Raw genomic sequence first — 14,146 nt, forward strand, 5'->3', positions numbered from 1 at the left:
TAATAATGATCATGTTAATTGAGCACTCACAACTACTACTAATAATAAACATTCATATAATACTTATGTGCTTGGAATACTTAAAAGTATTTTACATGTAATTAATTTAATCCTTCTAATGACCCTCTGAGATAAATGATATTATTAGCTCTATTTTTTAAAATACTTGCCCAAATTAGTATACCTAGTAAGTGGTAGATCTGAAATTTGAAATCAAGCAGCCTGGTTCTAGAGTTCATTCTTTTAACCATACAAAAATGTCCTCAATTTGTATGTTTATACACTGTGCTAACCACTCTACACACTTCGCTATTCAGTTGTTTATTATACGGACTAAGATTATTTTGGCTGCAAGTAGTAAAGAATACCATTTAAATTCACTTAACCAATAAGGACACAAGTGAATTCACATAATGGTTCAGAAATAAGACAAGTTTAGAGTAGCTGATTCAGTCTTTTACTGACTTCAATGAATTGATGTGTGGTCTGAAAGAGGCAGGAAGCAGACAAATGCCTAGGCAGAAAGGAAAGGGTCCCCGGTGAAACCTCACCTTCAAGCCTAAAACAGCCTGAAGGCTGAAAGACCAGACTGCTGGTACGGATGAAACACATGACCCAGAAAGTGAACTTCTGCCCCTGTTTGCCCTCCCTTTCCTGATTGATTCTTTCTGAATAATGCTTTTAACCAATTGAATGTTGCCCTTTCTGATAGTACCTATAGCTTGCCTGGGCATGCCCGTGTGCCCACTGTGGGAATGGGGTGGAGCCACCAAGAATTCATGCCTTATGCAGGGGAGAGGCCTGGCCTCTTCAGCTCATGTGGAGTGGCCCTGGTATTCAATTTTTGAGGTGAAAAGCTGCTTACAGGACCCCTCTCTTTGCTGAGAGTTTTCCTTTTGCTTAATAAATTCCATCCTCCTAACCCTTCAATGTGTCTGTGTGCCTAACTCTCCCTGGTTGTGAGACAAGAACCCAGATTAGCTGAGCTAAAGAGCAAAAAATTCCTGCATATGTCCCCGCAAAATTCCTATGCTGAAATCCTAACCCCCAAGGTGATGGTATTAGGAGGTGGAGCCTTTGAGATGTGATGAGGTCATGAGGGTAGAGATCTCATGAATGGAGTTTAGTACTCTTATGAAAGAGACCCCAGAGAGCCAGTTAGCCCTTTCCACCATGTGAAGACACAGGAGAAGATGCCATCTATGAACCAGAAAGCAGAACCTCACCAGATATCAAATCATCTGGCATCTTGATCTTGGGCTTCCCAGCCTCTAAAACTTCGAAAAACAAATTTCTATTGTTTATAAACTGTCTAGTTTATGATATTTTTCTAGAGCTACCCAAATAGACTCAGACACTGACATTGACTAGAAACCAGATCCTTTCTATTACTGCCCAATATGTCAGCATCAACCTATAGCTAGTTCTTTTGGGTTATATGAAGGCTTCTAATGGCAACTTAGATTGCATGCTTCTACATTCATGTCTGTGTCACTTTGGATCCTCTGAAAAGCAGAAAGCAAGATCTAATTTTACGTGCCAGAGATGTATTTAGAGGAATGTCTGTGAAGGAAAAAGGGGAAGAAGGAAGAGTCAGCAGGAAGATCCCTTCCCATGATGCAAGTCTGACACCTATTTCTGTCTTGGTCTGTTGTATGCTGTTAGCTGCAGACTAGGTAATTTATAAAGAACAGACATTTATCTTTTGAAGACTGGGAAGTCAAAGATCAAGGTACCAACAGGATGGTTGTCTGGTGAGGGCCGCATCTTCCAGAAGGAAGGAACGCAGTGTCCCCATGTGGCAGAAGGCAGAAGCGCAAGCCTGTCTTTCTGTGGTACATATTAAGCTCCACCAATTTCTGTCATGATAGGAGCTATGATGCACAAACCACTACAATTATATAGGATACTATATGCCTAAGACAGTGCCTCATAATACATCTGGAAATTTTCAAATGACTATCACTGAGGTGTTCTTTTCATGAAAATCAACTTGACCAAACAGTTTGTTGGGTTTTTAGTCTTTATCTTTATTAGTGCTTACATGAGGTATTCTAGATCAAAGATAAATTTCTAACTAATTACCTTTCTTTAAATAATAAGCACATTCCTCCTTGTGGTTATCCCCAACCTCATCCTTGAGGTAATACAATGAGAGCTATGCCAAATTCCCTGCTCAAGTAATGGGCATTTCATGAATGAATGTTGGACATTGAATTTTCTCCCATTATGCACAGAAGAAAGATGCCAATGGCAGGGAAAAAACTTTTGCTTCTTTGAGATGGAATGGAAATGATCCTAGATTCTCATCCTAACCTTTTGAAATGTAAATATGTCTCTCTAAGAGTCAGATAAACTCCAGATGTCTCCAGCTTCTAAGCTCTAAAGATGTCTCCAAGGTCTGGTAAGTGCCTAGGAAGATAAAGCTCCAGGCTTCCTGGCACCTTGGATCTTAACCTACGGACTTTTTTTGTAGCTATTTGTCCCTCTTGGGTCAGAGTAATTAACTAGAAAAGTGGTGACAGATCGAATTTTCATTGAATGTAAATAGTAAAATGTTCCTAGGGGAAATGTAAGCAAATATCCCCTATATTTAGATTGTATACATGTCTTTGTCCTAGAAGGCTAGAGATTTTTGCAGGAAAAATCTAGGGAAGTTTTATTTCCCCACAAGTCATTCATTTAAAATACAAATTAACCTGCCTACTCATTCTGATCCTAAAGGGCATGACTTTCCAGAATGCATTATTGTACAATAGTTCTATTTGTGTTAATAGCAAAATGAGGTGACTTACAAAATTTGCATCAATAATTCAAGGAATAATTTGTAGAATTTCTCTTTCTACAGACAGAAATGAGGTGAGACACACACAAACATATAAATGTATAGGGCACATCAGTTTCATTAATTTAGTTCCTTGTTATTCACTGGAGAAAGAGTGCTTAAATCCTATAGTCCACTGCTATTACTGAAGCCATTACAACAACTGTCTTGTTCATTTTCATTGCCTGGAAAGATAGACTTTTATTCCAATGATTTTTTGTCAGAGAGAGTGATGGGTTAGCAAAATAAGAGTCATGTTGCTTGAATTAACTACATAAGTGGCCAGGGACTTCTGGGTACCTTCAAGCCTTTTATAATAATAACACACTTTCACCCTAGTTGTTTGTGAATGAATGCACTCCATTATTTTATTTAACTCACTACATATCAATAAAGTACAGTAATCAAAACAATAGTTACCACAGCATGCAGCTGTGGACAGCAGATGGCACTATAAGAAACCCAAAAGTAGCATGCCCAAAAACTTCTAGGAATCCTCCCTCTCAGACTATTTCTTTAAGCTCCTCAAAATGTTTAAGAGGTGATGTTGATCTAGTATTTTCACATTCACTTCAACAGACTGCGATTCTATTTCCATACCTTTGTTTCACCTGGACACAGGGAATCTGCATCCACCTTCCTCATTCATTTTTATTCATTTGATTCTGATTGTCCATAAAATCTTTTCAATTGAATTATTTTCTATGACCTAAAATTAGACTCTTATCAGAATGTTTCCAGAACATCCCAAAATTCTTCATCACTGTCAGCATTATTACTGATACTGCCTAGGGGGAATCATTTTTGAAACCCCTATATTACGTCTACAAATTTCCTAGACCTACCACTGGTTTTACATTTTCACAGACAAGGCTCTAATCTAAACCCTAATCCATCCACCCTAAGGCAAATGCAATATCCTCCTTTATTCTAGTTTCTCCTCATCAGCTTGCTCTACCCATGTTTCTCTAGTCCTTTTGTTAGCGTCTTGAATTTTCTCTTACATCCTACAAATGTAAAAGTAAGACAGTATTGCCCAAATAGCAGGAAGTATATATTATCATTAAATAGACATCTTCCATTCTTCTTCCTTTCAGAGATCCTGGTGCTAGACAAACATAGAAGTATTTGTACAACTCAAGAAAAATTTCACAGCTGAATGTGTTCCTGTGATTGCCTTGCTGATAATCGTTCTATTATTTTCCAAAATTTGTGAATTCTCTTGTTGCATGATCCCAGGCAACCAAAGATAACACGAGGAAATTAGCATAATAAGAGTTCTATCCAAACATATCTATCAGTGGAGAAATGGGAAAGGTGTAGAACCAAATGCTTTTACTAATCTGCATCATGTTTCACAGTAACAAAGAAGCAATGAGACTGGTTGTTCAATCACTGCATGGTAGATATGCAAATTTAATTTTAAAATCTCATACTCATTCAAGAGACCTTGTTAATGGAATGTTGAAAATTAGCCTCCCATCGAATACAGCATAAAATGACTGCTATGGATTTTACCAAAATTAAAATCAAAGCATTTCACAGCCAAGACGGAAATCTGCCATGTGTGCTTTAATAAGAACAAGGCAAATTAAAATATTAATTCAAGTGGATGCTCATTGTGTTCAGGCATCATGAGACTGCTGATGGTTTTGCTTACAACTTAACAATACATTCCTTCATGTGACTTAAAAATAATTGAGACCTTTCCTTGTGTACTGCCCAGCAGCTTTTTCCAAGTTGCTATGAATTCTTAAAGGCTTCTTGTTCCTTAAATGAAGAATCTATTTCTAAAATTTTAGCATACTACTTTTTCTAAAACTGAAAGTGTCTTCACAAAGCATAGAACTATTAAGGACATTTTGTAAAGAGGGCTAATGAAAAGAGAAATTTTCTTTATTTCCAAAGGTAATTGCTAGACCATCATCTGTTGTGCTAATAACATACACTGAGCATTAATGAAGGCACATATTAGGGTTTTCATTTTTGTGACATGTTAAAGGATTGGTGAGACTTTGTTAATTTCAGCTTTGAGATAAAAGACTGGCATTGATTTGGCAGGCATTAATTTGTTGCTTCATAGAGATTCCAAAGTTGATGTACTGATGTCAGGAGCGCTTTTTAAGATTTGCAAAGTATTATTAAAGCACTTGATCTATTCTCATCACAGGAAAGTTTTCATGTAATTTACTCATTCCTCTGGGCAATAGACATAGCTCAAATTATAAATGAAAACTTAGTTTTGAGTCTGACTTATTTTCTGTCACGAGCAGTATTTTCCAGTTATCATGCAAAAATGTCTACAGGATCAATGATCCCATTTAAAAAAAAAATGTTACCTTATCAGATGTCATGGATAGTGAGAGCATGAGATTCTGTGAATTCCAGCCCCTAAATGTGTGATAGCAATTTCAAACAAACTTCCTATGGAAAGCTCTGTCATAATGGCTTAGAAAATATGAGCTTATATCTTCTAACAAGAAAGTATATTCATTCTCTGAAATCTTAACTATATCATAACATAGTCAAAGCATGCCCATTACCCAATCAACATTGTATCTTATTTTTAAGTATCTCCCACATGCCCAGTGTACTTTCTTTTGAATTTTAGGTAACAAATTACCTCCTTTAGACTGGATGTTCTTCTTACTCTTTTGTACCCTCTCAAAGCAAACTGCAGTATAACAAATATTAACAAATGATGTGGATATGCATCACTGAAGATGACCAGAGAAATTTTAACATCTTGACAATGTTGCATTTACTTGGCCATAAAATAATAACTAAAGTTAGGCAGTGTGATAGACTCACAAAATCATGACACTGAAAAGAACAAATGCTCATCAAGTCTTTTTCACAGACCCTAAGCTGAAACAAATGTAAGATTCCTAATGTATCTATGCTGACTCCTTCCTTTCCCCCTTAACAGCCCTTCTCCTCCTGCCTCCTAATTACGAACAGCAAGAGATATCTCTTTAGGCTTTCACTTTCTTTACACATCTATACCTTTTACAATTCACATATTTTTCATGGCTTTAAGTGTTACCACTTTTTGGAAGACTTAAAGCTTTAATGTCTTCATTAGTCAGCCCTAGTTTGTAATTTCCAGATGTCCTTTCTACCCAGATTATCTGTAACCACCTCAAAAATGCTTTGTGTTAAAAATGGAATGTGTTTTTCCTTCCAAAACCAAATGCCCCTTATAATGTGCCTGTTTAATTCATCTGTGCCCCAAGGCTTGGAAACTCTCTGGGGCTCATAACTAATCAATGACCAACTACCATCAATTCTTTTGGTTTGCTTTTGACACTCATTACTTCCTTCCCATTTCACTACCACTATCCTTTTTCAAACTCTTATCAATTCAAGCACGATTTATTACAGTAGCTTCTTAACTAGTCTCCCAAACTCCAGTCTGTGTTCTCTAAAAACCATACTGCACTATCTTATATTAAAGTTAAAAAAATACTTAGCTTATTGTCACTTAAGCATTTGTCACTTAAACATTAAAGTTGGGATTAGGTAAAGATGAGCTAGGGCAGTGGTTCTCAAATTTGAGCACTTCTCATGAATAGTACTGACTATATAATTTGCAGGACCCAAGGCAAAATGAAAATGTAGGACCCCCTGTTAAAAATATTATGTCAAAAATTATTATTAAAAATTATTATGAATTTCAAGAGAGCAGCAGCACAGCATTAAACCAAGCTCAGAGCCCTTCTGATTATGGGTCCTTATGTGACTGTATAGGTTGCAGGCCATGAAACTGGCTATGTATGTAAGACTAATCTAGTTAGCTTGTTTTCAACATGAATTATTCATAGTACCCCTTAGAGATTCCGATTCAGCAAGTCTGAGTAGGACCTGAGAATCTGCATTTTAACATGTACCCTAGGAGATTTGGAAGTTGTCATCAGCAGACTACACTTCGAGAAACACTAACCTAAGGAATTATCACATGGGACTAAAGTTACTCTGCAGAGAAGGGTCAACAGTTCAAGTTATAATGTCAAAAAGTATATGCCTGATTTTGCCTAATCTGGTGGAGGGAACATTGAGATCTGGGATAATAATGTGACTTTAAAACAGGGCTGAATCAAGCAGAAGCCAAGTTAATCATCTACAGGATTAAATTCCTCTCATTGTCTTAAGTCTGAAGGGTTGCCATTACCAGTGCTCCATTCTGATATTGGTAACTTACGACCCATTACTTCCCAACAAGAATCCTTTCCTCCAGAGGTGGTTGAATACTCAGGTTTACTCTATGTCAGCAGTGCTTATGCTGCCTTCCCTTCCAAGTATCTACTCCTTTTGCTCTACTATTTAAGACCCAATTCAGACTTCATCTCATATACATAACTTTCCAAAGTTCAGAGAACTTAGAATTGGAAGATTGCTTAGAAATCATCTAGTACAATGTTTTTGTCTGTAGATGATGACACCATGGACAAGAAATGTAATGATTTGTTTAAAATTACAGAGTTACTGGGCAAAAAAGAACCAGAACTCCAAGCCTCCCCCTTGATTGATAACTCCATGCTCTTGCCACTGCAGCGTACTATTCCCTTTGATATCTCTCTTCTCAAATCCTATATCATTTACTCATTCATGTATGTACTTACTCATTCAACAAATATTTATTGGGGACCTACTCTTTTCCAGGTTAGGATCTGGGAAAATATGAAATTGGTGTGGTCTCTGCTATCATGTAGCTTATTTTAGTGCTATTATCTTTTCCATTTATTTTACATACTTCTCAGTGTTTTGTACTGCTATGCAATCTTTAGTATTTATGCCTTGTATACACAATTAAACTTTGTACTTTAAGAAAATGATTTTGGTTTGTTTTTTCTCCTACATTGCCTAGAAAATGCTATTGCCAACTCTTCATTGTGTGGGACTGTCCTATGACCTGAAGGGTACTTAATAGCTCTGGCTCTCACCTCCTAATTCCAATAGCATCTCAGTCATTGTGAATATTCAAACTGCCCCCAAACATTTCTGCACTCTGATACGGGATGCAGATTAATTTCCCCAGTTGGGCAGAATCATCTCTGTATTAGTAAACTCTTCTCAGTTGAGAAATATTGCCTCAGTACAATGTTTTGCATATACTATTCATAAAATATTTTCTTGTATCATACTGTTAGAGAAATTCCAGACAAATCTCATAGATGATATAAAAACTCACAAGATGAAGAGTGAACCAAATATTGAACCTCATGAGAAATAACAGAATATAAAACAATTTGCTTGCTAAAGGCTATCACTAGCAATGCAAGGTATAAGACTAGTGGTATTCCCACATTTGTTCAGGCTCTTCAAAAATAATCAATTTATAATTTGAATCTGAGCAAATTAGATGTAAAATAGCCTGCAATGTTCTGTAATTACACCCTCCAAGCTTCTCCTTTAAACTTTATCTTCTTCCTCCCTTCTGTTTTGGAAGAAGTCATATCTAAGCCAATTTTCAACGAGAAGCTACATCTGAACCCTCGACCCTATCCTCTTGAACTTTCTCAATAGAATCACTATACTCTTACTAATAATAACTCTACCAAATAAAAAAGAATCAACATTAATGATCACTTATCACAATCCTGCACTCTGATGTAGAACGCAGATTCATTTCTAATTATACTTCTGCAAATATTATTCAATTTGATTTTTATACCAATTCTATAAGGAGGATATAGTAAACATGATCATTCTGATTTTACAGATGAGGAAAGTTTGGACCAAAACAACAGTACATGATTTGTATATAAACGTATCTCTGGAAAATGGCAGAGGCAGCACATAAACACTATTCTCTTGGCTATAAATTCCACAGTCTTTCCAACATATTTCCTAATGTATCCCCTTTTTCTTGAATTTCCAGTCAATTTTCCAGTCAAGAAATTTCTTGAATTTCTACAGCATTGGTAACATCCTCTCACACCCAAAAATATGTTTAAATGTCACTATTTAAAAAACAAAATGAAAGAAACAAATAAACCTATACTCTTCCTGCCTTTTGCTTAAACAGTATCTCTTTGCATTACCAAAAACTGAATGAAAAAATAAAATCTATTATTTTACATCATTCAGTCATTTCTAAATCTATTACAATCACCACTCAGTCCCCACAACTCTACTACAGTTGCTTTCAATAAGTTGCCAATAATTTTTCAATCATTGAATTTTGTGGACTTTGCATAGTTCTCTTAATACTCAGCCTCTCTACAGCAGTTGACACAAGTACCACCACCATCTCCTTTATTGAAATATTCTCTTCCCTTGGCTATTATGAAACTACACTCTCCTAGTTTTCCTCATACATATTTTTCCATTAAGCTTAGTTTCTTTAGCCCTATCATCTCCCTCTGCCTATCCTTTAAATGTAAACAGAATGCAAAGCTCTACCTTTTTTTGTGGTCCATATTTCTTACCTTAGATACTCTTATCCTTTCACATGGCTCCTATTATCACCTCTGCACAGATGAATATAGACATTTTGTTGCCTTTTACCTCCAAATATATGTTTCATATTTCTCCATAAATGGTTAGAAATAAATAATTTTGCAACTCTTCAAATTTACCTTTCTCTCATCTCATCTCCCTCTCTTGTGATGCCTAAGTTACTCCAGCTACCTCCACCAAAGCAGGTGCTGGAATCCACAGATAAGAGACCTGAAGACAGACCACATCACAGGAATCTTTGAAGATACTCCCAAGTATCAGCCCAGGGCCCAGTAGCTTTGCTGGGTGGCTAGATCCAAAAGAGGAATATCACTGGAGTTCAGTTCTCAGAAACCCACATCACTAGGGCAAAAGGGAGACCACCACATCAAGAGAGCACTCCTAGGGACAAAAACAATCTGAATAGCAGCCCTTGCATCCCAGATCTTCCCTCTGACACAGTCTGCCCAAAGAGAAGGAACCAGAAAAGCAATATTGAAAATATGACAAAACAAGATTCTTTAATGGCCCTAAAATGTCACACTAGCTCACCAGCAATGGATCCAAACCTAGATAAAATCTCTGAAATGCCATACAAAGAATTTAAGTCAATTATTAAGGTAATCAAGGAGGCCCCACAGAAAGGTGAAGTCGAATTTAAAGAAACCAAAACAATGATACAGTATATAAATGGAAAAATCTCCAGTGAAATAGATAACAAAATAAAAAGCAATTGCAACTTCTGGAAATAAAGGAAACATTCAGAGAAATTCAAAATGCACTGGAAAGTCTTAGCAATAGAATCTAACAAGTAGAAGAAAGAACTTTAGAGCTTGAAGACAAGACTTTTTATTTAACCCAATCCAACAAACACACACCGAAAAATTTTTTAATAAACAAAGCCTACAAGAAGTTGGGAATTATGTTAAATGACCAAAACTGAGGATAATTAGTATCCAGGTGGAAGAAGACAAATCTAAAAGCTTGGGAAAAAATCTTTGAGGTATTATTCAGGGAAAACTTCCCTTGCCTTGCTAAAGATCTAGACATCCAGTACAAGAAGGTAAAAATAGAAACAAGAAATGCATCACAAAAAGATCATCACCTAGGCACATAATCATTAAAATATCTAAAGTCAAGGCAAAAAAAAAAATTCTTAAGAGTTGTGAGGCAAAAGCATCAGGTAACCTACAAAGAAAATCCTATTAGATTAATGGCAGATTTCTCAGCAGAAACCCTACAAGCTAGAAAGGATTGGGGCCTTATCTTCAGCCTCCATAAACAAAATAATTATCGGCCAAGAATTTTGCATCCAGTGAAACTGAGCATTACAAATTAAGGAAAGATACACTCTTATTCAAACAAACAAATGCTGAGAGAATCTGAAAATATCAAGCCAGCACTACAAGAACTACTAAAAGCTCTAACTCTTGAAACAAATCCTTGAAATTCACCAAAATGGAATCTCCTTAAAGCATAAATCTCTCAGGACCTATAAAACAATACGTAATGAAAAAACAACAAAATATTCAGGCAAAAAATAGCATGATGAATAGAATTGTACCTCACATCTTGATACTAACATTGAATGTAAATAGCCTAAATGCTTCACTTAAAAGATACAGAATGGCAGAACAGATAAGAATTCACCAATCAAGTATCCATTGTCTTCAAGCAACTCACCTGACATAAGGATTTCAATAAACTTAAGGTAAAGAGGGGGAAAAGATATTTCATGCAAATGGACACCAAAACAAGCAGAAGTAGCTATTCTTATATTAGACAAAACAGACTTTAAAGGAACAGCAGTTTAAAAAGACAAAGAGGGACACTATATAATGATAAAAGTACTGGTCCAATATGAAAATATCACAGTCCCAAATATATATGAACCTAACACTGGAGCTCTTAAATTTATAAAACAATTACTACTAGACCTAAGAAGTGAGATAGACGGCAACACAATTCTAGTGGGGAACTTCAATACTTCACTGATAGCACTAGACAGGTCAATAAGACAGAAAGTCAACAAAGAAGCAAAGAACTTGAACTATACCCTAGAAAAAATGGACTTAATAGATATTTACAGAACATTCTACCCAACAACTGTGGAATATACATTCTGCACATTAGTGCATGAAACATTCCTGAGATAGACCATATGACAGGCCACAAAACTAGTCTCAGTAAATTCAAGAAAATCAAAATTATATCAAGTACTCTCTCCAACCACAGTGGAATAAAATTGAAAATCAACTCTAAGACGAACAGTAAAAGTTTTGCAGATGCATAGACATTAAATAACCAACTCCTGAATGATTGTTGGATCAACAATGAAATCATGATGGAAATGTAAAATTTTTTTGAACTGAACCATAATAGTGACACAAACTATTGAAACCTCTGGGATACAGCAAAAGTGGTGTTAGAGGGAAGTTCAAGCATTAAATGCCTACATCAAAAAGTCTGAAAGAGCACAAATCGACAATTTAAGGTCATACCTCAAGGAACTACAGAAAAAAGAACAAACCAAGCCTAAACCCAGAGAAGAAAGAAAATAACAAAGATTAGAGCAGAATAAAATGAAATTTAAACAAAAAATATAAAAGATAAATGAAACAGAAAGCTGGTTCTTTGAAAAGATACATAAAATTGATAGACCATTAGCGAGATTAACCACGGAAAAAAGAGAGAAGATCCAAATAAGCTCAATCAGAAATGAACTGGGAGATATTAAAACAGACACCACAGAAATACAAAAGTTCATTCAAGACTACTATGAACACATTTATGGGCATAAACTGGAAAGCCTAGAGGAGATGGATAAATTCTTGGAAATAGAAATCCTCCTAGATTAAACCAGGAAGAAATAGAAACTCTGAACAGACCAATAACAAGCAGTGAGATTGAAAAGGTCATTAAAAATTTACAAACAAAAGAAGGTCCAAGACCAGATGGATTCATAGCTGAATTCTATCAGACATTCAAAGAATTGGTACCAACGCTATTGACACTATTACAAAAGATGGAAAAAGAAGGAATCCTCCTAAATCATTCTATGAAACCAGTATCACCCTAATACCAAAACCAGGTAACAAGAAAACTGCAGACCAATATCCTTGATGAACACAGATGCAAAAATCCTCAGCAAAATACTAGTGAACCAAATTCAATAGCATATCAAAAAGATAATTCACCATTTTCAAGTGGGTTTCACACCAGGGATGCAGGGATGGTTTAACATACTTAAGTCAATAAATGTTATATACCACATAAACAGAATTAAAAACAAAAATGACATGAACATCTCAATAGATGCAGAAAAATCATTTGATGAATTCCAGCATACTTTGTGATTGAAACCCTCAGCAAAATTGGCATAGAAGGGACATAACTCAATGTAATAAAAGCCATCCATGACAGGCCCACAGCCAACATTATGCTGAATTGTGAAAAATTGAAAGCATTTCCCCTGACAACTGGAATAAGACAAGGACGCCAATTTTCTCCACTTCCATTCAACATATGACTGGTCCTAGCCAGAGCAATCAGACCAGATAAAGAAAAAAAGGAAATTCACATCAGTAAAGAGGAAGTGAAACTGTCACTGTTTGCTGATGACATGATTGCATACCTAGAAACCCCTAAAGATTCATCTACAAAGCTCTAACAGATGACAAATGATTTCAGCAAAGTTTTAGGGTACAAAATCAATGCACACAAATCAATAGCACTGCTGTATACCAACAGCAACTAAGCTGAAAATCAAATCAAGAACTCAACCCCTTTTACAATAGCTGCAAAAATAAAAAATAAAACAGGAATATACCTAACCAAGGACAAGTAAGACCTCTACAAGGAAAACTACAAAACACTTCTGAAAGAAATAATAGATGACACAAACAAATAGAAATACATCCCATGCTCATGGATGGGCAGAATCAATACTGTGAAAATGACTATGCTGCCAAAAGCAATCTACAAATTCAATGCAATTACCATCAAAATACCACTATCATTCTTCACAGAACTAGAAAATTCCAAAATTTCTATGGAACCAAAAAAGAGCCCACATAGACAAAGCAAGACTAAGCAAAAAGATCAAATCTGGAGGCATGACATTACCCTACCTCAAACTATATGATGAAGCCATAATCACCAAACAGCATGGTACTGCTATTAGAATAGGTACATAGACCAATAAAAAGAATAGAGAACCCAGAAATAAAGCCAAATACTTACAGCCAACTGATCTTCAACAAAGCAAATAAAAACATAAAGTGGGAAAAGGATACCCTATTCAACAAATGGTGCTGGGAGATAGTTGGTAAGCCACAAATAGAAGAATAAAACTGGAATCTCATCTCTTACCATATTCAAAAATCAACTCAGGATAGATCAAAGACTTAAATCTAAGACCTAAAACCATAACCATTCTAAAAGATAACATTGGGAAAACCCTTCTAGACATTGGCTTAGGCAAAGACTTCATTATCAAGAACCCAAAAGTAAATGTAACAAAAACAAAGTAGATGAGACTTAATTAAACTAAAAAGCTTCTGCACAGCAGAAGAAATAATCATCAGAGTAAACAGACAACCCAAAGTGGGAGAAAATAATCACAATGTATACTTTTGAAAAAGGACTAATATCCATAATCTACAAGGAACACAAACAAATCATCAAGAAAAAAAACAATCACATCAAGAAGTGGGTTAAGGACATGAATAGGCAATTCTCAAAATAAGATATACAAATGGTCAACAAACATGTAAAACATGCTCAACATCACTAATTATCAGGGAAATTCAAATCAAAATCACAATACGATGCCATCTTAATTCTGGAAGAATGGTCATAATCAAAAAATCAAAAAATAAT

Source organism: Macaca mulatta, chromosome X (assembly GCF_049350105.2).
Source record: "Macaca mulatta isolate MMU2019108-1 chromosome X, T2T-MMU8v2.0, whole genome shotgun sequence".
NCBI classification, from domain to species: domain Eukaryota; kingdom Metazoa; phylum Chordata; class Mammalia; order Primates; family Cercopithecidae; genus Macaca; species Macaca mulatta.